General features: G+C 39.5%; 1 pseudogene across 1 annotated transcript; it reads left to right on the top strand.

Annotated features, from left to right (window-relative positions):
• LOC149791430 (glutathione peroxidase-like) lies at positions 1-25,777 on the top strand (annotated as a pseudogene). Its single transcript, XR_016423354.1, has 3 exons — positions 1-451; positions 4,274-4,417; positions 24,943-25,777. The product of XR_016423354.1 is annotated as a glutathione peroxidase-like (transcript).
• The last annotated feature ends 1,852 nt before the right edge of the window (positions 25,778-27,629 follow it).

The following is a 27,629-nucleotide window of genomic DNA, read 5'->3' as shown; positions in this document are numbered from 1 at the left end:
TCGTGATGGAACACACATTATCTGTCATTTAAAAGCAGTACGCTCGAGTCTTTACCTGTAGAGCATTCACATTTTCTGAACATTTACACTACAAACAAACGAATTTTCGGGCTCTGTAAGCAGACGAGAGTTTTAAATGGCCTGGGAGCCCTCGCAAGCGGCCCTAGCTCTGGTCGCTTTCTGCGGGGTTCTCTATTTTGCGGCAGGGGAGGAGGGTAGGACCAAGTGTACAAATACGAAAAACCATACGGTCCATGACTTTTCTTTTCTAAACGTCCACGGCAATGAGACGATAGATCTGGGATACTACCGTGGGGAGGTCCTCTTGGTCGTCAATGTAGCGACATACTGAGGGTTGACCCTGCAGTACCACGGATTGAATGCACTACAAGACAAATACCGCAACGATAGCTTCCGTGTGCTGGGAGTGCCGTGCAGCCAGTTTCATTTTGTAAGTTTTTGGTACTTCTGTTATTCTTTGAATAAAAACACGCACACACGCATACACGCATAAACAAAACGGAACAGGAATTACCAAATTTTGGGTTCGAAAAAAGGTCAAAGAAGTAAAAACTTAAAAAGTTCACTTCAAAACTTAACTTTGCAGAATATTTTATGTAGACATTGGATTTTTCAGCTTTGCTTTTTCTTCTTATGGAAACTTTTGCAGTGTTTCAAAAATAAATCGCAGATATTCTAATAGAGACCCCCTTCTAATAAACTCCCCCATTTTTCTACAAAAAAGACAGACATACATTATCGAGGCTTATAGACCTGTATATATCCATTATTTTATGTCCAAATAATTAAAACAGTACTTGAGAAATCCAGCTACTGTTAGAAAAATCAAAACAACGTAATTTACGATTGTTTTCAGTTAAACAGTGATGTACGGTAATTCCCACCCCCTTGAAATTGCACCGCTCACGGGACGTGTAATTACGATTATCATCCTACATATTTAATCAATACACATCGATACAGAGGCATTTTTTTGGTGATGTAGACTTCACAGATCAAAGAAATATGTATGTATGTGTGTGTGTGTGTGTGTGTATATATATATATATATATATATATATATATATATATATATATATATATATATATATATATATATATATATATATATGTATGTATGTATGTATGTATGTATGTAGGGGTAACCGGTTGTTTAATCTTCGGAAGCAGTTTTATATTTAAATCTATATTTGTGATAAATATTTCATTTCAACTATTAAGAATGGAACACGCTCTTTAAAGATGCACACCTAACTAATATTGGTCTCCAATTCACCTGCTTATCCCAGTCAAAACAAATTGTCTCCGTTGCTAATTAGGTTGATAGACACTATCTATGGCAAGCCAGTCTTGACAAGGAAACTTCTCAAATATAGTTCTTAACTATATTTTTTTTCAAAAAAAGAGCGTAGGTATAGTAAATCTCAATATTCGGCAGGTGACAAAAACTAGATGAATTCATCCACATTGTATTTAATATCTGTCACATTGTCATTCTTTTACTACGTGAAGCAATTCTTGCTCATAATGATAATCATCGCCTGTTTTCATTTTAAAGGGAAGGAAAGAGCACATTAAGGAGGCGATATATATATATATATATATATATATATATATATATATATATATATATATATATATATATATATATATATATTAATACAAATAATAATATCATACAGGTTAGAGAATTTTTCATTCGTACTCTACGGAGATTCGAACCCAGGTCCGCGGGAGCGCATATTCCTTCACGACGAAGCACACATCCCCAAAGATGATGTTACTCAGTCGGTACTATATGCACTCGTGTGTAGCAGACACACTCGCATGACGACCTAGTAATTAATTCTCATGTATCTACAAAGTCATTCCGGATTCCTATGAAAGAAATCAAGGTATATAGAATTAATTATAGAGAATTATAAATATACACCAGACAGAACGGAAACTGCTAACCCTGGATTCCTATTAAAGAATGTTGTCGTCAGAATATATATATATATATATATATATATATATATATATATATATATATATATATATATATATATATATATATATAGTTACACGCAGGGGGGCTCTCTATCGAGCGAATCAAACATATGGGTGAGTCTGGCTTGAAGTCCTTTGTTTTCCCCTATCCCCAAGGACCTCAAGACAACTGTCATTATCAACTGGAAGATTCCATAACGAGACTACAAACAGTTGTTTCCTCTAATCAACCAATGACCACATATAACTTCATAGTTGCATGGCTTCTCCTTTTTCATATTTGCATGATTCACCAGTAAGTCTTTTCGTAGCCGAAGATTAGTATTTCTGATTACATATCCGGGTCGATCGGTGCAAACCACATTTCTCAGTCACCCTACATTTGCCCCTTTACCACATTGCTTTCACAATCATAATAAAAGGCTTCTCAAAAAAAGGACTGACCCCTTCCCCTTTATTCCATGGTAAAAAGATATTGGTCCGTGTCATGAGTAGTTCACACTGAAAGGCACAGCCAAACAAAACCTCTGAATTAAGGTAGGAACTACTTGGCTTGATGCCAACCGGAACATTTTCTCCTTCTCAGACGCCATCTCAAGCTACTAAACACGTATACAGTTTTATGAAACTACCCCATGTTATCATAAGGTCTCGTGAATACTGTACATTATGACGTCTGTTCCTAGAAATTGACTAATTAGCGGGTTGAGAAATATCTACCCAACACCAACTAATCAAACAACTAATCACTAAAATCTAACAAAGCTAATAAAATATATTGTGACATTTAAATCGTTTCATAAAATGGCTTCACACTATATCAATGATCTCCTAATTCCGCTTCCAATATCCATTCACACAATATATCAAAGATCTCCTGATTCCAGTTTCCAATTTCTATTCACACAATATATCAAAGATCTCCAGATTCCAGTTTCCAATATCTATTCACACAATATATCAACGATCTTCAAATTCCATTTCCAATGTCCATTCACACAATGAAACATGAATTGCACGTCCTGCAAAACGACTTCCACGAGTCAGGCTTGGAAATTCCAGGCTATAAGAAGCTTGTAAAAAAGTTTTATATTTTTTTGACTTTCCAACTTAATCCGAATCTCACTTTCTTTTATACCTTGTAGAAGAGATCACCAAACATATGGATTCAAGTTTGCGTGCTTTTCAAAGAACTTCTGTGCACTTCCGGTCTTACATACTGGGGAATTTCCAAAACATTTTTCGTTAAACGAAACGAAACTTTCCTGATTTTTTTGTTGACGAAACGAATTTTTCTGGGAGAAACAATGATAACGCGGGATTGCGGGAGGTACGGTTGAATTCAGGGACTCTCCCGCAAACAACGGGAAGGTTGGCATGTCAACAATGACGAACTCTAATACAATGATTAAGATGATTTTAGGTCACGTGAAGGGTCTACATCATCTGGATTTGGTTATGTTTAAATTCTTTCTAAATTCCGGATTTTACGACTGGCTTGTATTTAATGTTTCTTTTGCTCATAAGCGTTCATATAAATCAAATTTCAAAGAAGAACGTTGGTCTGACAAAGAATTATTCTTTTTTTTCCCCCCAATTAATCTACACTAAATTTCAGTTTCATTGCTTGTATTACGTTTTACACTAGATGTACCAGCAGATGTGTGTGTGTGTGTGTGTGTGTGTGTGTGTGTGTGTGTGTGTGCGTGTGTGTGTGTGTGTGTTTGGTTTGGATTTTTAACTTAACCTTTAATAATTGTTCAGTCATATCGCTACGATGTCTGCAGTGTGGAATTTTATAGTGATGTCTAACACTGGGGCATCATGCCGCAGATATGTAGCACCATGTCCCACCCAGTCACATTATCCTGACACCAGGCCAACCAGTCCTAGCACTAGCCTCTTAATACTGAGCGCCTAGCGAGGCAGCTGCTTGTAACATTTTTTATAAGTCGGCAGGGGTTCAAACCCACAAACTCCCGCATCTGAGGCGCACGCTCTATTTAGGCCACTGGAGCGGTCACCAGCAGGTATAAAGAATTAATGAAATATATTCTGACAGTTGTATCCTAGCGCATATTGTGACGTTTACCTGAATGCCTTCCCTTGTAATATTTTTTTCTTAAACATTTGTTTGCTAATATCGGTGGTCTCGCATCACTTCTGCGGTTTCCTGGTAGTGGTGGTGGTGGTTTGTAGTAAATATTAACACACTGAATTTTGCGAATAAAGCTAAAAAGAATTTTGTCAATCTTTGCAGCAAGAGCCCGCATTTACAAGCGAGGAGTTGATGAATGGACTGAAGTATGCCCGCCCCGGCCACGGCTTCGTGCCGAATTTTAACCTCACCCAGAAAACGGAAGTTAATGGGCATAACGAACATCCACTGTACACGTACATCAAAGTAAGTACAATAAAGATTTCCTTCGGGCCCATCCCAGTTTTATATTTTGCACAGAAAGAAAAAGAGCATCGACGGTTAACCCGTGGGATCACATGTTATTTAATGAAGAAACCATGAACGCTTATGTTGCCGTGAAGGCGTTATACTAAAGCATTAAAGTTTTTCCAGATGTTGCAGGTATCTAGCTGAGTATGTTATAACAGGGTCTGAATGCGATACTTTATTTTAGTAAACTTTCAGTTTTAGAAAGCAAGCATGTGTACCAAAAATATTTGGGATGAAATCTAAATGTTTAGGCCCTCAAATTTTCTTCAAATTAACGAACCTCGCCACACGAATGTAGATGTAGTAAACTTCCTTCGTGAAAACAGTGACAGACAAAAATACCGAATTTTCGGCTATTTTGTAAGCACTTTTGCAAGTGGCCATTTGGATTAATGCGGGTGAAGTAGATGATCACCAACTACACTTGTTTTCTTTTGTGTTTTTTTTTACATCGTATGATGTGAAAAGGTAAGTTTATGACAGTTCTCGCTCCAAAGGCTGAATCTTAAGCAGAAAATGAAATTCTTTGAAAGCTGTGTAGCGTAACCTTAACTAAAACAAACTTGCTTAGATCATGTGTAGCTCGAAAGAACCAAAACTCAAGCATTGCAAAATTTAGAATGTTGTATGAATGTCTGACGTTTATTATGATTAGGTTTTAAACAACCATAAAGAGTAATTATTCACTTCTTTTGTGCTTGTTGCCATCTTTTAATGAAAACCTGAAAGCCATCGCTTTTTAAAAGGGTTCACGAGTTGTCTAGGCGCCAGTTAATGAGGGGTCGTGTTGTTTTAGTACCTTCCTGAAGGTGAAACCCTAATTTTCCTCAAATTCTTGTATAAAAAAGTGAAGTCCAGGTGACCGATTGGTCTAATGCGCTCGCCTTTAGGGATCACTGACATCTCATCTCTGTCCGCGTAACTTCAAGTCTCTGGCTCGGCCATATGGGTATGTGAGAAAGCTTGCCACTAACTTCCCACGGGTCATCAGTTCTTTCCGGGTTTTCCTAGGTTCTACCTCCACCAGATATACTATCCTCCATCTTGTCCAAAACCAAACCTTTAAAACGTTAAGGGCAGATGGTGGTAATTTTGGTAAATTGTAACTTTGCGTTACATACCATTTTCGCACATTGAGTTTTATTTTAGTTACCTTTATATTGCAATAGATTCTTTCTCGCACGCTATTTATTTTTATCGCTCTTATTGGATGATCGCGCGCGGAAAATGAAATAGCCACGAATCTGCATAGTATTATACAATTACACATACAAAATACAAACAATGGTATATCCGAAAAATTGTATAATCGCGAATTTGACTCAGGAGGCAGCAGCATATATAGTAACGCAGTGAAAGAATTAAAAGAAACTCATTGTTTTATTGTAAAACGTGTTTGCCCCATTGCAGACATATAATCGAAAAAAATTTAATATATAATTCTTACAAAATTCGTTGAAAGAGCACAAAACCCAATCATTTGCATATTTATATTAAAAACTGATACAATTTTGTTTATCAGTGTCAAGCTAAAAAAAAATTGTTTTGTTTACCAAGCATAAGAGATGAAACAAAAGACAAAGAAAATGTTGAAACCTCTAAAATGATTGAAATTCTAATCAGATCATCCTCATGTGCATGTAAAGACGCCCTAATCCCTTTGTTTACTTCACTTGGCATATACGTTATACTCCCACTGATTATGTAACACCGCATGGACGGCAGTAACTGCGTAGGGACGGGACATGAAACACACCTATCTGATCCCTTTGTCTACATCAAGTGACTTCGCATATTACTTCAACTGATGACGTAGCACGACACTGACGGCTGTAACTGCGTACGAACGGACAATGACGGAAACCAGCAAACAAAGATTCTCTCCTCATCCCGCTTCTACTACACTTGCAGTGGGTTAGACCAGTAGTTGGTTATATTAAATCCAAGAGCAAGGACTTCTTTGCTCTATTCAGAAAACTTGGTTTTTAGTACCCATCCAGTACGGAAATGGACAACTAGACAACATTTGAGTTACCAGTTTCAATGTCTGACCCACAGGTAATGGAGTCAACATTCTAGTTGAATTATACCACAGCAGCGATTTTCACCCTAACAGTATATAAGAAATATGATGCTCGAACAATCCTGATTAAACAAGTATTCACGGTTTTTCTATTTTGGGTTTCGTGTTTTATGTTGTCACTTTACATCATTTCATAATGTGACTTTAATAAAATAGCATACAAATTAGTTCGTATGATATAAGACTTAATCGAGATTTAAAAATATATTTATAAAAATCGAAGAAAAAGTCAAAACCAATATAAAGGTATCCGTAATATGATTGTTTCTTTTATAATGTTGGGTTTGTGGGTTTTTATAATGTTGACTTTGTGGTGTTTTATAATGTTGATTTTGTGGGGTTTTATAATTTTGACTTTGTGGGGTTTTATAATGTTGACTTTGTGTGGTTTTAAAATGTTGACTTTGTGGATTTTCATAATGTTGACTTTGTGGGTTTTTATAATATTAACAATGTGGGTTTTATAATGTTGACTTTATGGGGTTTTATAATATTAACAATGTAGGTTTTATAATGTTGACTTTGTGGGGTTTTATAATGCTGACAGTGTGGGATTTTATAATGTTGACTTTGTGGGGTTTTATAATGCTGACAGTGTGGGATTTTATAATGTTGACTTTGTGGGGTTTTATAATGCTGACAGTGTGGGATTTTATAATGTTGACTTTGTGGGGTTTTATAATGCTGACAGTGTGGGATTTTATAATGTTGACTTTGTGGGGTTTTATAATGCTGACAGTGTGGGATTTTATAATGTTGACTTTGTGGGGTTTTATAATGCTGACAGTGTGGGATTTTATAATGTTGACTTTGTGGGGTTTTATAATGCTGACAGTGTGGGATTTTATAATGTTGACTTTGTGGGGTTTTATAATGCTGACAGTGTGGGATTTTATAACGTTGACTTTGTGGGGTTTTATAATGCTGACAGTGTGGGATTTTATAATGTTGACTTTGTGGGGTTTTATAATGCTGACAGTGTGGGATTTTATAATGTTGACTTTGTGGGGTTTTATAATGCTGACAGCGTGGGATTTTATAACGTTGACTTTGTGGGGTTTTATAATGCTGACAGTGTGGGATTTTATAATGTTGACTTTGTGGGTTTTTATAATGCTGACAGTGTGGGATTTTATAATGTTGACTTTGTGGGGTTTTATAATGCTGACAGTGTGGGATTTTATAATGTTGACTTTGTGGGGTTTTACCATTACACATCTGATCATCCTATATATTATTATCAAATATTCATCGGTTATTGGAATACCGATTGACCAGACCTATAAGTCATGTCAGTGACAAGATTGTCGACAATAAGTATTTAAGATATGTATGACGTATTGACCCGTTCAGAACTCCCAGTCCTCTATTGTTATTAGTGTTGGCGGCAGATCGTTGACCAGTTGGACAGTAAATTGACACCGGTTTTGCAATGTGACTGTTTGTATTTATGCAATCAACCGTGAAACGTTATCCCCCTTAAGCAGCAGAGGGGGCGAATCGGACATTTTGTCCAATCGTTATTTTGCTTAATTATTACTTTCTGCACTCAACGATCTAGTGTCGTCGGCGCCTGGTAAAAAAAAAAACGACGACGTCGTTGGGGGATCGTCGCGTCGTCATTTGGTTTAATTAACACCTTCTGCGCGTCGATCCCCAGCGTCGTCAGCGTCCGGTAAGCACATCGACGACCGCGTCGATGTCATTGCCCCCCCTGCTGCTATGATCTTACAAACAGAGTGATCACTAACTCCTCCTCTTGCAGATCAATTAGGTTATTTGACTGATCGGTAAGTCTGAAATTAATTCTCGTTAAAAACCGATCATGGCATCGCATATAGACCGGATTAATCGGACTCTCAATGATCAAAAATCCCGGAGGGGCTGTTGGTGAAAACGAATAAAGGATATATCCCTGTTGAGCCTGATTTGATTGCTTGGTATCTACCTGGTAACTTCCTTCGATAGCATCACACACTAGATTAATCGCTATCACTGATGCGATATTTACGTTGTATGGAGCAATATGCCTACCACCATCTCCGTTATCGTGTCTGAGGATAGTTGATGGGGGGGTGTCCGCGGGTGGATTCTCAGGCCATCCTAGTATGGTTCTTATTGAACTGTTATAGATATCAACCATATACCCCGGTGTGCTTATTTCAATCGTCGACGATAACGTCGGTTCATGAACCGTAATAGCGATTTTTGATTCCTTTCCTGTGATCGATTTTATCCTGCGTTGAAATTCTTTATTGATTTGTTCTATTTGGTATGACCCAGTTGGTATTGTAACCTCCTCCCAGTCTGGGGTCCCATCGGGTTTATTTGTCCGTGCAAAAACCAGCGAGTTATTAGGTTGTTGTCCGTTAAATGCGTCCGCTCGGATATTAGGCCAACTGTGATATACTCGCAATTTTGCCAGCGCTATTTCCTTTACTGGAACCGGTGATGGAAAGTTTACACTGAATTCGGGTTTCGTTGATGTTATCGATATCATATTTGTTTGTACCGGAGTGGTATTCTCCGCGATCCGCTGAAGTAATTGAGACCCTTCGGGGTTCAGCGACATTATTATTATTCGTTGTTTTTAGTGTCTAATTTTAACAACCAGGTGGTTTCGGCTTCCAGTTGAAAATCCTCGATTTTTGACATCGCGGAGCTATATAACTGGACCATCGTGGAGAATTCAACATCGGATACGAACAAATTATCAATCGATAACGAGATCAACCCGGATAATTTCGAGTATGCGTCGGATACTATTTGATGTTTTACTGTATACTCGTTGAGTTTTTTCTGAAAACACGATGATATCTTCCTAGTGATTGCGTTGGCAACTCCAGCAACTGTTGTCATCGCGGAGACAGCGATTGGAACAGCGATCGGGGTTATCGTGGTCACCGTGGATAAAATAACACCGGCGCCAGCTACTATACCCGATACCGAGTACACGACCGCGTCGATGGCGGTTATTTTTCGGCGGTATTTTTTTATTTTTGCACGGTATTGTTCGGAAAGCGTTTTCAAGTTCGCGGAAAATTCTTTTGCGGTATCGAATCGATATTGATGTGACGTCGGTGATACCTCTGATTCAATTTCCTTGGTGGTCATTTTTATTTTAAAAGAGCTAGTGTTTTTAATTACTTAGATTCGCTACAAATTCCACATACCATGTAATGTTTGCCCTGGTTAAATTTCCATCAACGGCATAAATTGTAAACGGTTCAGTTGCGTCCTTGTCTATAATTGTTGATATTGTATTGTTAAACCCGGATGAACTCGACGATAATATATTAAACTGCATCATTGAAACCAGTGTCAGTCGATAAATGCCCTTAACAGTTGCGGTGATATTTACTGTATTCTGTGTAAGAGTCCAATCGAATGATCCATGCCGAATTGTGTATACTGTGTTGATGATGTTCTCATGAGGGGTTTTTATTTTTTCGAGTTGCTCTGCCATTCTCGGTAGTCTGTCTTTAATCGCTTCAACATCAGTTATAACTATTCCTACTCCCCGCCAACTCGCGTCTATATTATTCTTGTTCGCTGCAACATTAGTTTTGATTGTTTCTATTTCCCGTGTATTCTCGGTCATACTTTTTTTGTTCGCTGCAACATCAAGTTTGATTGTTTCTATTTCATATGTATGCACGTCTATACCTTTTTTGTTCGCTGCAACATCAGTTTTGATTAATCCTATTCCCCGCCAATACGCGTCTATATTTTTTTTGTTCGCTTCAATATCAGTTTTGATTGTTCCTATTTCCTGTGTATGCGTGTCCATATTATTTATGATCGTTGTAACATCAGTTTTGATTGTTTCTATTTTCCGTCCATGCGAGTCTACATTATTTATGATCGTTGCAACATTAGCGCCGATTGTTTCTATTTCCCGTTCATGCGAGTCTACACTCTTTTTGTTCGTTGCAACATTAGTTTTGATTGTTTCTATTTCCTGTCTATACGCAGTGATATCATTTATAGTTATTGTGATCTCATCCGGCTTGGTATTTTTTTTACCAAAGAATTTATCAAAGTTGTCATCGATCCTGTTAACATTTTTTCGTAACGAGGTAAATTGGCCCGGCAGCGTCATAAGATCCGAAATAGCATTTGTTATTATTATAAAATTCGGTTCGGTTGCCGTCGGGGGCCCCCGAAAAAAACTATCGACAATGTGTCGCACATCGTCGAAATGCGTTAGCGTCAACACGATCCGTTCTTCATACGATTTAATTTCACTACGTAAACCCTTTAACGAATTTGACATGGTTATATAATTGTCGCCAAGTGTACTTATTTTTCCATTTATCGTCAAGATGGATTCACCCGGTTTGAGTCGTCCGTCGCTGGTATACAGCGCGATAGTGTCCTCGGCGGTATCACGCTGTCGTATTAAAACGTCATCCAGCGACACATTACTGGATTTCAATTTACCCTGGCGGTCTTGAAATACAACTATTTCATCTGGGTCAACACTGGTTAAGTTCAACGTATCAGCGATTTCATCCTCAATTAGTTTTTTTATGTCATCGGTGGCGGGCGTTTCCGTGGGCTTTTTCAGCGCCGAAACCGGTCGTCCCCAGATATCAATCATTATTATTGTAAATGTTATTCTCTAAAATCCGTTGAGCTTCTACGACCCCACTAGTGTATTCGTTTACAACCACATGAGGTGGTTTTCGCGATGATGAAATCGCCGCAAGTACGTTCAATACCTCGCGGCCACATATCGGTGGGTCGCTTAATCGCTGTGTTGGCAGCGTGGAATAAAAAACCCGGGCCGAACACGCCCGGGCTGAACACGCCCGGATATACCGCATGAACTCTTTCGGCGGGGCTAACCCGTATGAATCAAAATAGACGATCGCACGCGGATCAATCGCGTATGCAACCCAATGAGTTCCCGCTCCGGAGGACCCATCGAGGTTAATTATGCCGGTTTCAATATTCCTTGGTGCCGCCGGTAATTGATCCCTCATAAAAACACCTCTGAAGTTTTTTATCGCTAGCGCGTTTGCGGCGTCTATTAAATCAAAATTAGACATTGGAGTCATAGACTCAGGAGTCATTGACTCCCGAGTTAATAAACGGTTCCCGGTAGTCTTAGACCCTTTCCCGAGTACCATGAATACGGGGTTCCCGGTAGTCTTAGACCCTTTCCGGCCACGGGTCGTTTTTTTTTGTAGCCTTTCCCGGTTGCCTTCTTTAATGCCATTCCCGCCGCGGTACCAACGGCTCCTAACGCCGCCGCCTTAGCCACTGCTGGTGCGGCCGCGGCAATCAACGCTGGAATCGCGGCTAACAGCGGAAATATCCCACCGGTCTTTTCCATGTCTTTGATCGCTGCGGCCGAGAAATCTACCTGAACACCCTTTCTGTTCTTCATCGCATTATTGAAATGTTTTATTTGACGCGCCGTCAACGATATCTTATGATTACCACCTGCCATCTGTGACGGCTTCAGCGTTATTGTGGTCCCGCATTGTTTAGCCGACTTTGATCGTAATTTCTTGACTTGACCATCAGTCAACTCTACACTGACGACACTATACGACATTTTATTGTAAACGCGTTTATGCTTTCAATTACATGTTTTCCACTGGCGCATCAACGATTCTCATTCGTCCACCAACGCCTTCTAGCAGCATTGATTTATCGCTGAGGATGACAGCAATAGCTCTATAATTAGCAATAACGCCGCGAGTTACATTAGCTCGGAAGTGTATATCAACGACGGACTGTCTTGTTAAATCAAGATGTTCCAGCGAAAAGTAATAGATCGGATATAGTTCTCTGAAATCATATTGTGATATTTGCAAACCAGTGTCGACGTTTTGATCACGACTCATATACGACAGCAACCGATGGTACACGCGTGCAATATGGTTTTGACCGTAATTAAGCTGTATATCCTCGGATGGTTCCTGCTGACCGTTTATTCTCAGCGAGACGTCAGTAACGCCTAATCGATCAAATATCATATGGCTGGATAATTGATTATCAACTCTCGTCATATCCTGCAACGCGACAAATATATGACGTGGAGCCGAAATGCCTTGTTGTGATGCCAGGTTCCATGTGAATATACCATTGATATTTGATTGCTTAGTATCTGTTGTTGTTGTTAGCCAACTTAGTAATGATTTTCCTCCCTGCTCCATAAAGGATAGCAATCGTGCCTCTGTGGTAATGGATGGAGTCATTACTGGCATCCACAATAATATTTTAGTTAAAACGACTTTACCAGGGTCATTATTTGGATTTGCAGGATCCGCTGGAATTCTCCAAATTGCATTTCTATCATCACCTTTTCGCACAAGCACCACGGTATGCTTTGCTCCGTAGATAACTTTTCGCACGTTCCTACAAAATCCAAATATATGATGCAGTGGAATCGCGCATGAGAAAGATCTACGCGCCCCTGTTAACATTGATATGCGTGTTGCAGCTCCGATGTTAAAATTAGGATCGCTGTTTATAATCATATTCTCAACATCAGCATCATTGTTATTAGCATTATTTCTTGGTCGTCTTACCACAAATTGCGAGTTTCCAGCAGTGTTTCTAGTATCCTTTGCAAACATCATAGATGGACCCGCTGATCTTGTATAATCGTCTGAATATCTTGCTAGCCCGATTATTGTTGTAGCAACATCAACATCGCGTTCTATAGACTCGATCTCTCGCCCGTCAATGAGATATTTTGCGCTCTCAAACAGCGCCATTACGCCGTTATTGACTAAGCCAACTTTGGTACCATCTGGATACGGTGCTGGTACAGCAGGAGTATCGGCCTCTGTTACAAGTTCTCCTTCGATTTCAATAAACGCTTCACACGGTAAAAAATATTTACTGGTATCATGGACTTGAAGTTCAATTCGCGATCGTATGTCGGGTTGTACTGCATGATAGGAATAAAATTGATAATTACGGACAGAATCATCCTTGTGCACTGGTGCGTCCATATCAAACGCCGGGTCAGCTGTTCGTTTAAACATTTTATTTAATAATACGCTGATGCATCTAAATCATCGTCGTGGTTTTAAACCACTTCCCGCTATTATGTTTGCGATGTCATCTTGATTATTGTTTACCAACGACGCTAGTTTTTCTTCCACGGCGTTATTTATCACTTTACTGACATTCGCAGGCATCACTGTCGTTGATGGCATCACCGGTGGTTTTTGCTTTTTTCTCCTCACCAACGACATTAGTTTGTCCCGCGCGGCTGAAAGCGCCTTTCCGGCAACGTCTCCAATAGCGCTGATTCCCTTATCACGAATAACATCAATAGCCTTCATTCCTAATTGTTTGGCTAACGGCGCTACTTTTGGAGCCATTCTTGTAAATAACCCCGCAATGGTGCTACCGAGACCATCTCCATAGTACGCGCGGTAAACAGGCAATCGCGAGTTTACCACGTAGACGAGTACTGGTTTATTGTGGTTGTAGTGTATGATCATCTTTATTATAAAAACACCGGTTTTCCAATTAATCATCCACGAGTTCGTCTATGAGCGTTCGATATGCATTAATGTCCATAATACCGCCTGCAAATAAACGCTTGCAAATATCAGCGGCCTCATTGATTATTTCCGGAGAGTTATTTCCGGCTCGTTTTCCTCCAATTAGTACCTCTAGCCGTGATATATCACTGAGAACACTACCAGGACAGGTAACGCCGTAGGATTCTTTACCAACAGAGTATCCTTTTCCTTTTTTTGGTGTTATACTCTTAACTTCCTTGTGGAATGCGTCGTAATCGGATTTACTACGATGTGGTAATGCATCTTTATGTTTACTCGCTAAATACACTATTCTTGCCCAGTCTTTTAACGACTTTATATTTTTCTCGTAACCGCTATTGATATGCTTCTTATCTCGTATGCTCTTAGCAAAATTGTTGGCAGCAAAATTAATTAATTCTTCCCTGTTGCTGAAGCCTCTAATTTGATCTATTGTGCTCTTCTTGAGTACAATACGGGGTATATTCCCCTCTTTTTCTTCCGGTATTTCTTCTTCCGGTATTTCTTCTTCCGGTATTTCTTCTTCTGGTTCTTTCGCAGTAGCACCTAGTTCTTCCTCGTCGGCCATTGTAACATAAGGTTCTTGTGGTTCGGTTATAGCGAGTGGTGGTGGCCTCCGTGTTGTGGCAGCCGCTAGTGTTTCTAAAGACTTTTTTGTTTGTTTTGTCTCTGCCGCTATCTTTTCAAGCGCATCGAGGACGGGTACAGTTGCCGCCGTAACATCTTTGGTCGCTTTAGTTACCGGGGCAAAGAGTTGTTCGCTTCCAACAGTAAAATCGGTTTGTAGTTGCTGCCGCGTTTGAAGTTGTTCTCGGACCCTGTCCCGTAACGGTATGAACTTTTTAAGCGCCGCTAGCCGCTCTCTGGCTAGCCGAGTAGTGAGTGATTCACCTACCATTATTGCAATTGCGAAGCAATTTCTAATTTCTCGCCGGAGTTTTCGTCTATAATCCTTCTAATGTTTTTGATCTTACTAGAAATCTCCCGGCGTCGTTCATAAACACGTCCGAGTTTTTTTCGTATTATCTCAACGGCAGTGAATAGTCCAATGAATGCATTTGCGTCATTGTGGTACAAGTTTTCATTGATCGTATGTTGTAATCGTTTTATGAAAAAATACTCGCGGGCCAGGGTAAAACGCCCCCGTTTCGACTGTTCGTTAATAATCTCATAATCGGATAATATTTTTTCACTGTCGAGACCATCAGATAATTCAATTCCTTGATTTTTTAATTTTGAAATCTCGGCTAATATATTATTGATGTCTTCGATATTCATTATTCTTATAAAACATCTTGTTTTTAAATAAAAAGAAAAATGAAACCCCGTGTATCAATTCCGAAGGTGTTTAATAATTCGTTAGACGTGACCTCGTCAGCGCCATAGGCGCCGGTGACTTCATCACTCGCTGATTTCTGTTATATATGAAAATCGAATTCTATGTCCGGTCTTTTTTGAGATCGCTGAATTCTGTATTCCTTCTGCAACAAATCGTATTGAGGCGATATAAATGTCAAAATATTTTCCTGCCTCATTCATCGACTGAAATATTTTTTCCTCGTGAGTTGTTGTATCAAATGACTTTACGGGTTTTGCTTTCTTTGGGTATTTACCGGTTTGGCCTTTTTTGGTATTCTGACTTTGCGAGATAGCTTGCAAGTTTGTAAGAGAATTATCAGTCTTATTATTATTAATATGATCAATCACAAGCCCATTTTCGATTAATCCGTTGAATGCTTCAAATACAATCCTGTGAACATAATACTTCTTTTTTCCGGCACCAAACATCAAATACCCCTGATTACTTACGGTACCAACCGGCTTCTTCAGTCTACGATTTCTAACAATGCCGTCGCGAGATGCCTCGTAATTGACGACCAGGGGATGCGGCTGAAATTCTTGGTCCATTTGTATAATAATACTACTTGTCTAATTTATTATTTGGTTTAATTATGAATCTTTCAACGTAGTCTTGGGGGGTTTTAATGACGAAGTCTGCGGTAGGGTCAATGACGGCGTTTTTAATTCGCTTGTCATAATAGCGTTTTAGTTCCCTGTATCGCTTTCCGCCACAATTAATACATAACTGTGATTTTCCTCTTACACCGACGTGGCAAACCAAGCACGGGAGAGGGCCAAGAGAACCATTACGAACGCTTTGTAAATGGTATCCGCAGAATTCACCTCTACATGATTTATTGCACGGGGTTGTCGACCCAATCATCAACCATTTGCAGTGATTCATTATACTATATTCTTTCATTTAAATACTTGTTTTAATTATATGGATGAGTTTGAGAGATTGGCAGCAATTAAGCCCCGGAAAAATATTAAATTCAATCTCGATAGAGTCCTCAAGGACACACCAAAAGCGTTAATAAACGATAAAACCCTGTTGAATAAAATACGCGATTGTATCAATGAATTCAAGCGTGATGGCGCATCTCACAGTTGGTCAACATTTCGAATTGATGGCATTGTTGATGCTACCATGAACGACAACCGCGCAGCAATGATAATATCACAACTTGACGGTAAAAGATATTTCTTCAGAGTAAAATTCATTGTCCGGGTGAAATCAGGCGATTGGATCATACGTGATAAATTTGAACCGGTTCTCAGCGACAAGAAAACAGTCATTGTCAGCCGCGACTCCAAGCCGGGGTTGTTAACCGGAATTGACAGACCATACTATGAACGAGCGTATCCTGAAACAGCAGTTGTTTATGGAATATACCCGTTAAATAAGAAACCTGATATCGGAAAACTGAAACCGATGAAACAGTCAACCGGGATAAATTGTGTAGCAGAACGAATAATAGAGCATTTTACAAATGCGTGTCGAGGAAACAAATTGACTGATTTACGACGTAGCAAAATCAACCAGTGGGAACTAACCGTAAAAGAGCGTGGAGCAACCATCAGCGACATAGCGAGATTAGAAACATCGCTGAGATTTCCAATAACCGTTACAACGATAACCGGTGAAGTATTATACGAATCGAAGTATAAATCGAAGGGAGCCCCAATCAAAATTATTGATCATAACGAACACGCATGGACGCCCGCGATCACAATATTTCCACGGGATAGAACAGTAAAGTATATACCCGAAGAATTTTTAGGAGAAGAATTCTCCAGGGATGGTTTTCTCGCGGAGAGGAAACTATTTGATGCTATTGCCTACTTGTGTAAAAACGACCCTGTATCAGTGTGGTTACTTCGCAGCGCTGAAAACGATGCGGATACCTTTGATCAGTTTGTAAGACCAAACGGTGAATTACATCGCACTGAAGCATTTCACAACAGGATGAAAAAAACCGCCATGGAATTTGAAGAGCATGATGAACAACTGCTAACAAATTGTTTTACGATTCCATCGGTTGTAGCTCATGTTGCAGCAAGGAAAAATGCGTGGAGACCAACGCGCAAGGAATTTCTGCCGGATGTACAATCCAGTTGTTTGGAGTATTATCACGGTGGATTATGGAACACTGAATACAACCGCGACGCTATGATCTCGGTTGATATGGTTGCCTGTTATCCAGCGAGTTTTCTCGGGTATGGATCCGCCGCCGAGTACTTTAGACGATTTGGACACCCCAGTCATGAAATGACTCGTGTTGCTATTAATGGACCACTGCCTGATTTTGATTTAACCGGATTCGCTCGCATAGTATCATTTGAATTCGCGGCAGGACTCCATCGCTGTTGCTATATTTGGATCGGTAGACACATGGCTGAAAAGAAGTGGCTGCCAATAGCGCTGCTACGGTATATGATTGATTGTAGCATGCTTGTATCGTTGATTGTCAGTGACGCGATTATATCATACCGGGCGCAGACTGAAGTCTGGTTACCAGAACCAGAGCGTCTAGATAGCATAATTGACGAGTCCAGAAAACACATTGATGCCGACGAGGAATATATCGTCGAATGGTCCAGGAGGATATTCAACCAACGAAACTGCGAGGCGAAAGATCTCGGTAGAAGAATAATCGGTAAGTTCACACAAGGTGGAAAAAACCACGACTACAAACGATATTGCTCACGGCTGATTATAGATGACGCAGAATATGATTTCGTAGTCAAGGACGCAGTGGCAAAAAATAGATACGTGAACTGCAAAACAGCTTTCTTGTCCAATGGAACAAAGTTGGGTACAGTTGTTACCTACAGCGATGGAGACAGCCCGGCATATCCGCATTTGAGGGCGTCTATGCTGGGTTACGCCGCTATCAATTTATTCTCGATGATAAATAGATTCCCCGACACCGCGGTTAGAGTAGCCGTTGATTCATTTTATATAGACGTATCGTATAAGGGAAACGTAGCCGAGTTTACTAGTCCGGACGAGAGTTGGGGTACATGGAGAATTAAAAATGAAATACGACGCGATTATTCCCCGTCAGCAGATGTCACCGTTGAGAACGACTACTTACGCGGTGATAAATTATCAGAATGGTCTAATGCACCACCGTGTTCTGATCCAATTTGTAGACACAAGACGGTTTATTTAAGCGGCTGTGGCGGGTCAGGAAAGACGACTCGGGCAATTGAATTATTTCGAACGCGGGCAAGTATAATCGTGCTTACACCGACCCATAGACTAGCGCGAGAAATAAAACAACGAAATGTTGACGCCGTTACTTATCACAGCTTTTTTCGATACAGCGGCGGTGAGTGGACTCCTGATCGAATGGGTGAAAAATTTATTCCCGACATTATCATCTGGGATGAGATATGTACTGTTTCGTTAAATACTTTACAAATGTTTCTTGAGTGGTTGCTGCGCGCGAATACAGCGGTAATCATGTGTGGGGACCATGGCCAACCACCGCCATTTGTCGGCGAGGGTCCACATGATTGGTTGAGCGGGTTCGTGGACTATTATGAAGAAACCGATACTGATTACCGAGCACTTGATGAACAACTGCGCGAGGTTAAAAAACTAATCAGATTACAGCCGGATAGAGTTCAGTGTGAAATAATCCGCGAGGTGATTCCGGAAACGCCGTTAAATGAATTCTGGGAAACATGGAGACCAAATGATTTAATTGTAGCGAGTAGAAAGATAGTCAGAGACACACTTCAGCGGAAGTTGTTTACGTTGCATAAGGAAAAGTTTCCAACGCGTCCAGTGCCGTTATGTTATAGACCCGCGGACACACGGCGGCAGAACATTGAAGTTGAAATTCCAGGCCGGACAGAAAAACAAATTCTCGTGCTGAATGATATCGTGCTCGTTGATATCGGTGTCGTCGAGGACGCGCTACGTGCTGATAAATCCCCGTGGACGCTAGGATACGCAACAACAATACATTCCTCGCAGGGACTAACCATCACGGACACAATTGTTTGGATAGTTGATAATCGCATCGAATGGTCGAATCTAGTCTATCTTGCAGTGTCCAGAGTACGAAGGATAAATCAGCTTCGAAGAATTGTTATTGACGGAGCCGGTGACGGAGTCACTGACGAAGCCGGCGACAAAGTCACCATCGATGCAAGCGTCATTGATAGAAAACTCTCGGGTTACCGCCAACAGGATAAAAAAAAACAGCGGCGTTTTGATATTGATGCCGAATTAATAATCTCGCTACGACAACAACAGAATAATCACTGCGCGAGTTGCAATTGTATAATGAGTTGGCGTTATTCGGATAAAGACACTCGCCAATTTACCGTGGATAGGATCGATAACAGTCTCGGTCATGTCAAAAACAATGTGAGGTTGACCTGTCTTGAGTGCAATAGACGCAACGGCGCTAGTTAAGACCACGTGGGGGTAATTGAGTATCGTTAGGTATCACTTGTAGTTGCTCGCGTGTAAATCCGCGCTGAGGAGCAGTTGAATCCAGTCTATAGATCGGTGGTCTACCAGTTGATCGTGTTATCGTTGATATGTTATGTGTGGTAACACTCCAAATAGGATCAGTAGCTCTTTTTTTACCGCCTTCAAGCTCTCCTGGTTCATATAGATATCTAACAGTGACATCGCCAAGAATCGGCTTGGAAACGCTATTTATTTTTGATTTTCCGGGTATATACTCGTATTTAATCGCGTCGCTGGGCTTCATGTTAATTGCTCGGGTAATCTCGTTATTTAACGCTGCGATTACACCTGGCAACCTTTTAACCCATTCACGAGATCGTTTTTCTTGGATAAATTCCTTCGCGTATTGATATCCAAATAACCGTTCAGCAAGAGTCCGATTGAATCGTTCAACAATTGCCTGATCACGATGTAGCGCAGTATGACCTCGTCGTATCGCGACGCTATGATGTTTCAGCGTTGATAAAACAGCGCCGCGAAATTCACTACCAGGATCAACTTGTAATAGATTTGGCCAGCGCAGAGGGCCTCTTCGATAAATTCTTTCAAACGCACCGGCTACTTCAGTTGCTGACTTTGTTTTTAACGGCTCCGCTTGTTTGTATCGACTCGCAACATCAACTACGGTTAGCGCGTATTTGTAACCGTTGTCATGCGGCAGAAATAGTATATCAGCCTGATGAACTTCATTAGGTACGCTGACATCAAAGCGAGAGAAGTTGATTTGTTTAGGCGGTGGTAGATAAATTTGCCATATAGCCTGTTTGGATAACCAATTAGCCGCAGTGGCCCTCGTTACTTTTGCAGCGCTTGCAAGCTTACCAATTGCGGCCTTCCCCTTCCAGTATCCTCTCGGAGAATAATAGATGGATTCCATGTTGTTATTATAAACGCTATCGTTTTCAATTACCAGCGCGAGAAGCTCCGCTTCCAATCATTAATTTACCTTTCATAGCCGATTTTACTAACCATGAAGCCAATTTTTCTTTGAATGATTTATCAGGAATAGCATTTAACGCGTGAATTAATTTTACATCCGCGATATGACGCTGTTGCAGATCGCTACTTTTGTAAGCAACATCATGAGCATGACACGCCTTATCGATAGCGTTTATTGGATACTCACCGGGTTTGGGCTGATTTTGATCATCGAGTCTAATATCTAATCGTGTTCCGGGGCCACAGTAGTTATATCCTGGGAGGTGTTTTTCTCCTGGATACTTTGCCCACGGTGTTCCGGGGAGTTTTGCCAATTTGGCTGCGATGTCACCTCCTCGCTTTTTTTTAAAACATCCCCGGGTCTAGCAGAAATAAATCTAAATTTCTTTGTACCGCATTGTACACACTTGCCAGTAAGGGCCGATCTGTTATTTCTTGTTGTAGCGGTTGTCATATCATTTGTGCCAGTACGTACTCTACACTTCACACAATATAGATCCATAATTTATGTATAGAGATATAAATATAATTGATTTTTCGGCGACTAAAACAAGAGAACCAGTTAAGCATGTTGCAGCGTTACCAAACTCGATCCGGATGATTATCATCGGACCATCTGGATCCGGCAAGACGCAATTGTTACTCAATTTAATAATGAGATGGATGAAGTGGGATAAGTTGTATTTGGTTGCTCCTAGCGTAGATGATCAACGATGCTACGAGGTGTTGAAAGATTTCAACGAGAATGCATCAGCGATCGCTAAAAAAAATGTTATTGAGTTTATTACGGATATCAATGATGCACCGGGTATTGATGATATTGATGGCGACGTTAACAATCTAGTCGTGTACGATGATGTTATGTTAGACAATCAAAAAAACCCAGCTAGGATATTTTCCAGAGGCAGGCATAAAAACACTGACGTGATATATGTCACTCAACGATACACTCAGATTCCAAAAGTAATTAGAGACAACTGTAATATTCTTGCTGTGTTCAACGGCGTTGATACACACACGCTACGAAATATTTGGCAGACATGGTGCGGCGGTGACATGAACTTTAATGTTTTTCGAAACTTTTTTAGTCATGCTCAGTCGACCCCACATGGATTCGTAACGATAAATTTACATGATCCTCGGACACGATATCGTATCGGACTTGACCAAATATTCGGTTAGTTGTAAATAATTTTCATTGTAAATAACCACTTAGCAGCAGAGGGGGCGATGACATCGACGCGGTCGTCGATGTGCTTACCGGACGCTGACGACGCTGGGGATCGACGCGCAGAAGGTGTTAATTAAACCAAATGACGACGCGACGATCCCCCAACGACGTCGTCGTTTTTTTTTTACCAGGCGCCGACGACACTAGATCGTTGAGTGCAGAAAGTAATAATTAAGCAAAATAACGATTGGACAAAATGTCCGATTCGCCCCCTCTGCTGCTCCTTAAGCTGATCGCTAGGTGACCTGCGCCCAAGGCACGACTAGTGCTGAGTGATTATTTTCACATATGCCGATGTTATCGACTGATATGTCGTTTGTGATTATAATTTATGAAAACATTTTAATTTGAAGAGATAGTAATGAGATAAGTGTCTTACTGAACCAATGCTATATTTATTTTTTAAAATATATTTTGTGGTCAATGTTTGTAATGGATTCAGAGACCACACTTTTTCGTAGTGTTATTAAGATTGGCAAAATTTTTTTTTCTCAAATCCTTGCTTTGGAGAAATCGTCTGATATTTTAAATATAGAGCTTATGTTCTAATTTAACAATAATCACGTGTATACCTACCACAGTAGCACATGTATAGCTAGCTCTGTAGCACTTGAATAGCTACATCTGTATCATTCCTTTTGCTATCTCTGTATCACTTGTATTGCTGCCTCTGTATCTCTTGTATATCTATCTCTCTATCACGTGGATAGCTACCTCTGCATCACTTGTATTGCTACATCTGTATATCTTGTATAGATATGTCCGCATCATTTGTATTGCTACATCTGTATAACTTGTATTGCTACATCTGTATCACTTGTATTGCTACCTCTGTATCACTTGTATAGCTACATCTGTATCACTTGTACAGCTACCTCTGTATCACTTGTATAGCTACCTCTGTATCTCTGGTATTGCAACCTCTGTATCAGTTGTATTGCTACCTTTGTATCACTTGTATTGCTACATCTGTGTCTCTTGTATAGAAACCTATGCATCACTGGTATTGCTACATCTGTATCACTTGTATAGCTATCTCTGCATCACCTGTATAGCTACCTCTGTGTCATTTGTATAGCTACCTCGGTATCACTTGTATTGCTACCTCGGTATCACTTGTATTGCTACCTCGGTATCACTTGTATTGCTACATCTACATCATTTGTATTGCTACATCTATTTCACTTGTAGAGCTACATCTGTTTCACTTATATAGCGACCTCTGCATCACTCGTATAACTACCTCTGTATCGCTTGTATAACTACGGCTGCTTCACTTGTATTGATACTTTTTGTATCACATGTATTGCTACTTTTGTGTCACATGTATTGCTACATCTGTATCACTTGTATTGCTACCTCTGCATCACTTGTATTGCTACCTCTGTATCACTTTATTGCTACAATTGCATCATTTGTATTGCTACATCTGTATATCTTGTATAGCTACCTCTGTATCGCTTGTATATCTACGGCGGCTTCACTTGTATTGCTACCTTTGTGTCACATGTGTTGCTACATCTGTATCACATGTATAGCTACTTCTGCATCACATGTATTGCTACATCTGTATCACTTGTATAACTACTTCTGCATCACTTGTATTGCTACGTCTGCATCACTTGTATTGCTACCTCTGTATCACTTGTATACTACCTCTGTATCACTTGTATTGCTGCCTCTGTATCACTTGTATACTACCTCTGTATCACTTGTATTGCTGCCTCTGTATCACTTGGATAGGTACCTCTATATCACTTGTATTGCTACGTCTGCATCACTTGTATTGCTACCTCTATATCACTTGTATTGCTACCTTTGTATCACTTGTATTGCTACATCTGCATCCCTCGTATAGCTACCTCTGTGTTTCTTGTATTGCTATCTTTGTATCATTTCTATAGCTACCTCTGTATCACTTGTATAGCTACATCCGTATAACTTGTATTTCTACCTCTGTATCTCTTGTATTGCAATTCTGCATCAGTTGTATATATACATCTGTATCACTTGTATAGCTACTTCCGCATCACTTTTATGGTTACCTCTGTATAACTTGATTGTTAGTAATCTCTGAAATCCAGTCCCGTATTACCTCTGTATCACTTGTTTGTCAGTAAACTCTGACATCCGGTCCCTTATTACCTCTGTATCACTGAAAACGTTGACAATCGGCTTTTTATTACTTCCATATGACTTGTTCGTCAGTCACATGTTTGTAAGAGAACTTCGACAGTTTGGTTCCGTATTACCTCTGTATATTTTGTTTGTCCGAAAACTCTTACGTTTGGCCCCTTACTACCACTGTATCGCTTGTTTGTCCGAAAACTCTCACATCTGGTATCGTATTCTCTAAATCGTTTGACGAAGAAACTCAACTCAAAATGTAACAATTTAAAACCCTAAAACTTAATTGTAACATAAAGATAAGCAAATAAAACTTTAGTGACTTTCTTAACTTTAGTTCGCCTACTTACAGGGTAAAATTTCAATGACACAAATTTACTGAGGTACCTTGTATCATACTATTAGATCGAGCTTTGAGATTAATGCGCGGAAAGTTTTTGCGAATACCATTCCTGACCATATAGCGTGTAAAACTTCAACCTATAGTAATTCTATACTTTTCCGGTCGAATTTTTGTGCATGAAACATCAGACAATTTGTTTTCATTTGTGTAACAATTACTGAGAAACATTATTTCCGTACTGTATCAACTGTCTTAACGTTTCGTCGCACAATCATCATGGCAGATTCCGTGTTACGTCACTGTTGGACTGAACCAATTGCTCTCATGTCCACACACATCCATTATCAATGACCAATCTAAACTTTTATTTCATCCTTCTTTTGTAGTCTGAGTGCCCTCCAGCCTGGGACAGAGTCGTGCAGCCCATCTTGTACGAGCCCATTTATACATCGGACGTGCGCTGGAACTTTGAAAAGTTTCTGATTGGTCGTGACGGTCGTCCTGTTTACCGCTACGCATCGACCATTGACCCACGTACAAGCCAAATGCTGGACGCCGACATTGCCGTCGAAATTAAGAAAACTTTACATGGTCATAGGACTGGCATTGTTGACATTGTCGGTTAATTGAATAACTTCATAACATTTGTATCAAACGACAACAAAGCAACCTTACAAACAAACAGAACTAAGCAACCAAACAATATCATCCGGACAAATAAAAATATCCACATACTACCAAAAAAGCAACAGTAAAGAAAAACAACCACACCCACAACAACCACCACCACCTACCTATGAACAAATATAAAACCTGCCCACAGTTCCTTTATTAAAGTTTAACAAGTTTCAATGAAACATTTTCTTTTAGCTAACTAGAGTGAGGTTTCTCTGTTCGGAGTTTGTTTCTTTCTTTCTTTCTTTGATTTTTTTTGTTATTGGGCTTTATTATTTATTATACACTGCAGTTTTATGTCTGTATTATTGTATTAATAATCGCTTTGTTCACTTCATGACGTGTACCAAAACTGGGGGCAAACCGATATTTATTTTTGTTGCTCTACTTTTTCCTTCATTGCAGATTTTATGATGGCGGAGTCACAAACATCACTGATGTGGACTTCGCCGGAAGTGTTCAGAAGGAAAATAGTTGTTAGTGCATTCAAACTATTTTCTGGACAACACATCTTCATACTGAAATAAAACGTATTGCAACTGATTGCATGACGTGTATTTGTTGTTTCTTTGCTTTTCTTTCACTTTCCATATTGGAATTGCTTTATATTTATTTTACTGTTTTTTAAATATATATTATAAATAAATATAAGAAACAGTAGTGCACAGTTAAAATATCTCACAAAATTATGATTACTCGTGAAATAAGTCATTTTACTGTTCAAAATATTTTACTTTCAATCACAGTTAAACAACTTAAAAAAGAAAAGAAGCAAAATGATAGAGACTGTGGTAAATTTAAATTCATGGCTTACACTGGAAACTACCCGTGCAGTCCTGCCTTCTCTAAAAGATCACATGTCTCGATAGTTCTGTTAAAGAGATCATCATATATATTATTCTTTATTACACACTTAAGGGCTTTCAGTGATAAATATCTTTTAATCACACATTTACTATCATAGATATAATGTTGTATATCAATAACAAAAACGTAAATGTACCTATGCATTTAATTTGTGCAAGTCTTGTGAAACTATGAAAAATTCTACTAAAAGGATATCGCAAGTCACAGTTCAGTATACCAAAGAGTAATGTTATTTTCTAGATATAGAAGTTTGTGCAAAGAGAAAAGGAAGGAATTAATAAAATTGCAAGGGACTAAATATATATTTTTTTCACTAGCAAGTTAGAAAATACTTTCAGAAAAGAGTGTGTTTTCTACTAGCCCGTTAACTTAAAGTTTGACTTCTTTCACCTATTTGTTATGTGTTCTCTTTGGCCTAATCAGTTACCATGTAATTCTTCCCATCAAGACATTGCAGGTTCAACAATAATATATTCCCTTAATAATCGAGGAAACGTACAAGCTTAGGTTGGTTGTACATGAAAAGGAAAATCAATCTGATAATGTTTCATCTGGGGTTGCACATTGTAACCGTCATAATCTGCCCACTAGGGATTTATCTGGGCTGCACATTCTAACCGTCTTAAATGACCCACTAGGGATTCATCTGGGGATGCGCATTGGCCCACTAGGGATTCGTCTGGGGGTTGCACATTGTAACCATCATAATCTGCCCACTAGGGATTCATCTGGGGCTGCACATTGTAGCCGTCATAATCTGCCCACTAGCGATTTATCTGGGTCTGCACATTCTAACCGTCTTAATTGGCCCACTAGGGATTCATCTGGGGTTGCACATTCTAACCGTCTTAATTGACTTGGACTACACACGTCTTGTGACCATAACAAATCACCTGTAACAGCTTTAAATCAGCAGTGTGCTTATAATCTCAAAGAAATACTGATTCCCAGCACAAACCGAGCGCAGACTGTCTACTTTGATATTAAAAAATGACCGTTGTATGTATGTATGTATGTATGTGTGTGTGTGTGTGTGTGTGTGTGTGTGTGTGTGTGTAGGCGTATGCGTATAGCATTCTGATACGTTTTATGAGCGTATCTAAGGCTGGAATTGGATTGCCAGAACAATGGAATTGTTTCTAATGTTTAATAAAAGGTTAAACTGTGCGTAGATGCGCCATGTGGCATCACGGTACTAATTGTTTTTCTATATACCTCAGTGCTAATGTTTTCTGAAATAAATATACTTTCTATCCTACCTCAGCATGCATGTCACACACTGTCAAAGAGAACAATGTTAGATTGTTAATTTGACAAGGACAAAACCAGGTACTCCACTGCATTTAAAAGAGATAATTGTACTGGAACTAGACAGGGCTAAGAGTTATCTAGTCACAACATACACATTTTCAGCCATATGTACCACATTTTTAAAAAATCTTAAAAAATACAAAATATGATCTAGATATAAATTAACATAATCTCACATGTTACCAAGAGGATCAACTTTTTTTAAAAGCCTAACAGAAAG

Source organism: Sinohyriopsis cumingii, chromosome 9 (assembly GCF_028554795.1).
Source record: "Sinohyriopsis cumingii isolate HCF-2022 chromosome 9, ASM2855479v2, whole genome shotgun sequence".
NCBI lineage: Eukaryota > Metazoa > Mollusca > Bivalvia > Unionida > Unionidae > Sinohyriopsis > Sinohyriopsis cumingii.
Note: the sequence above shows the minus strand (reverse complement) of the source record. Positions and strands in the feature narration are given on the sequence as shown.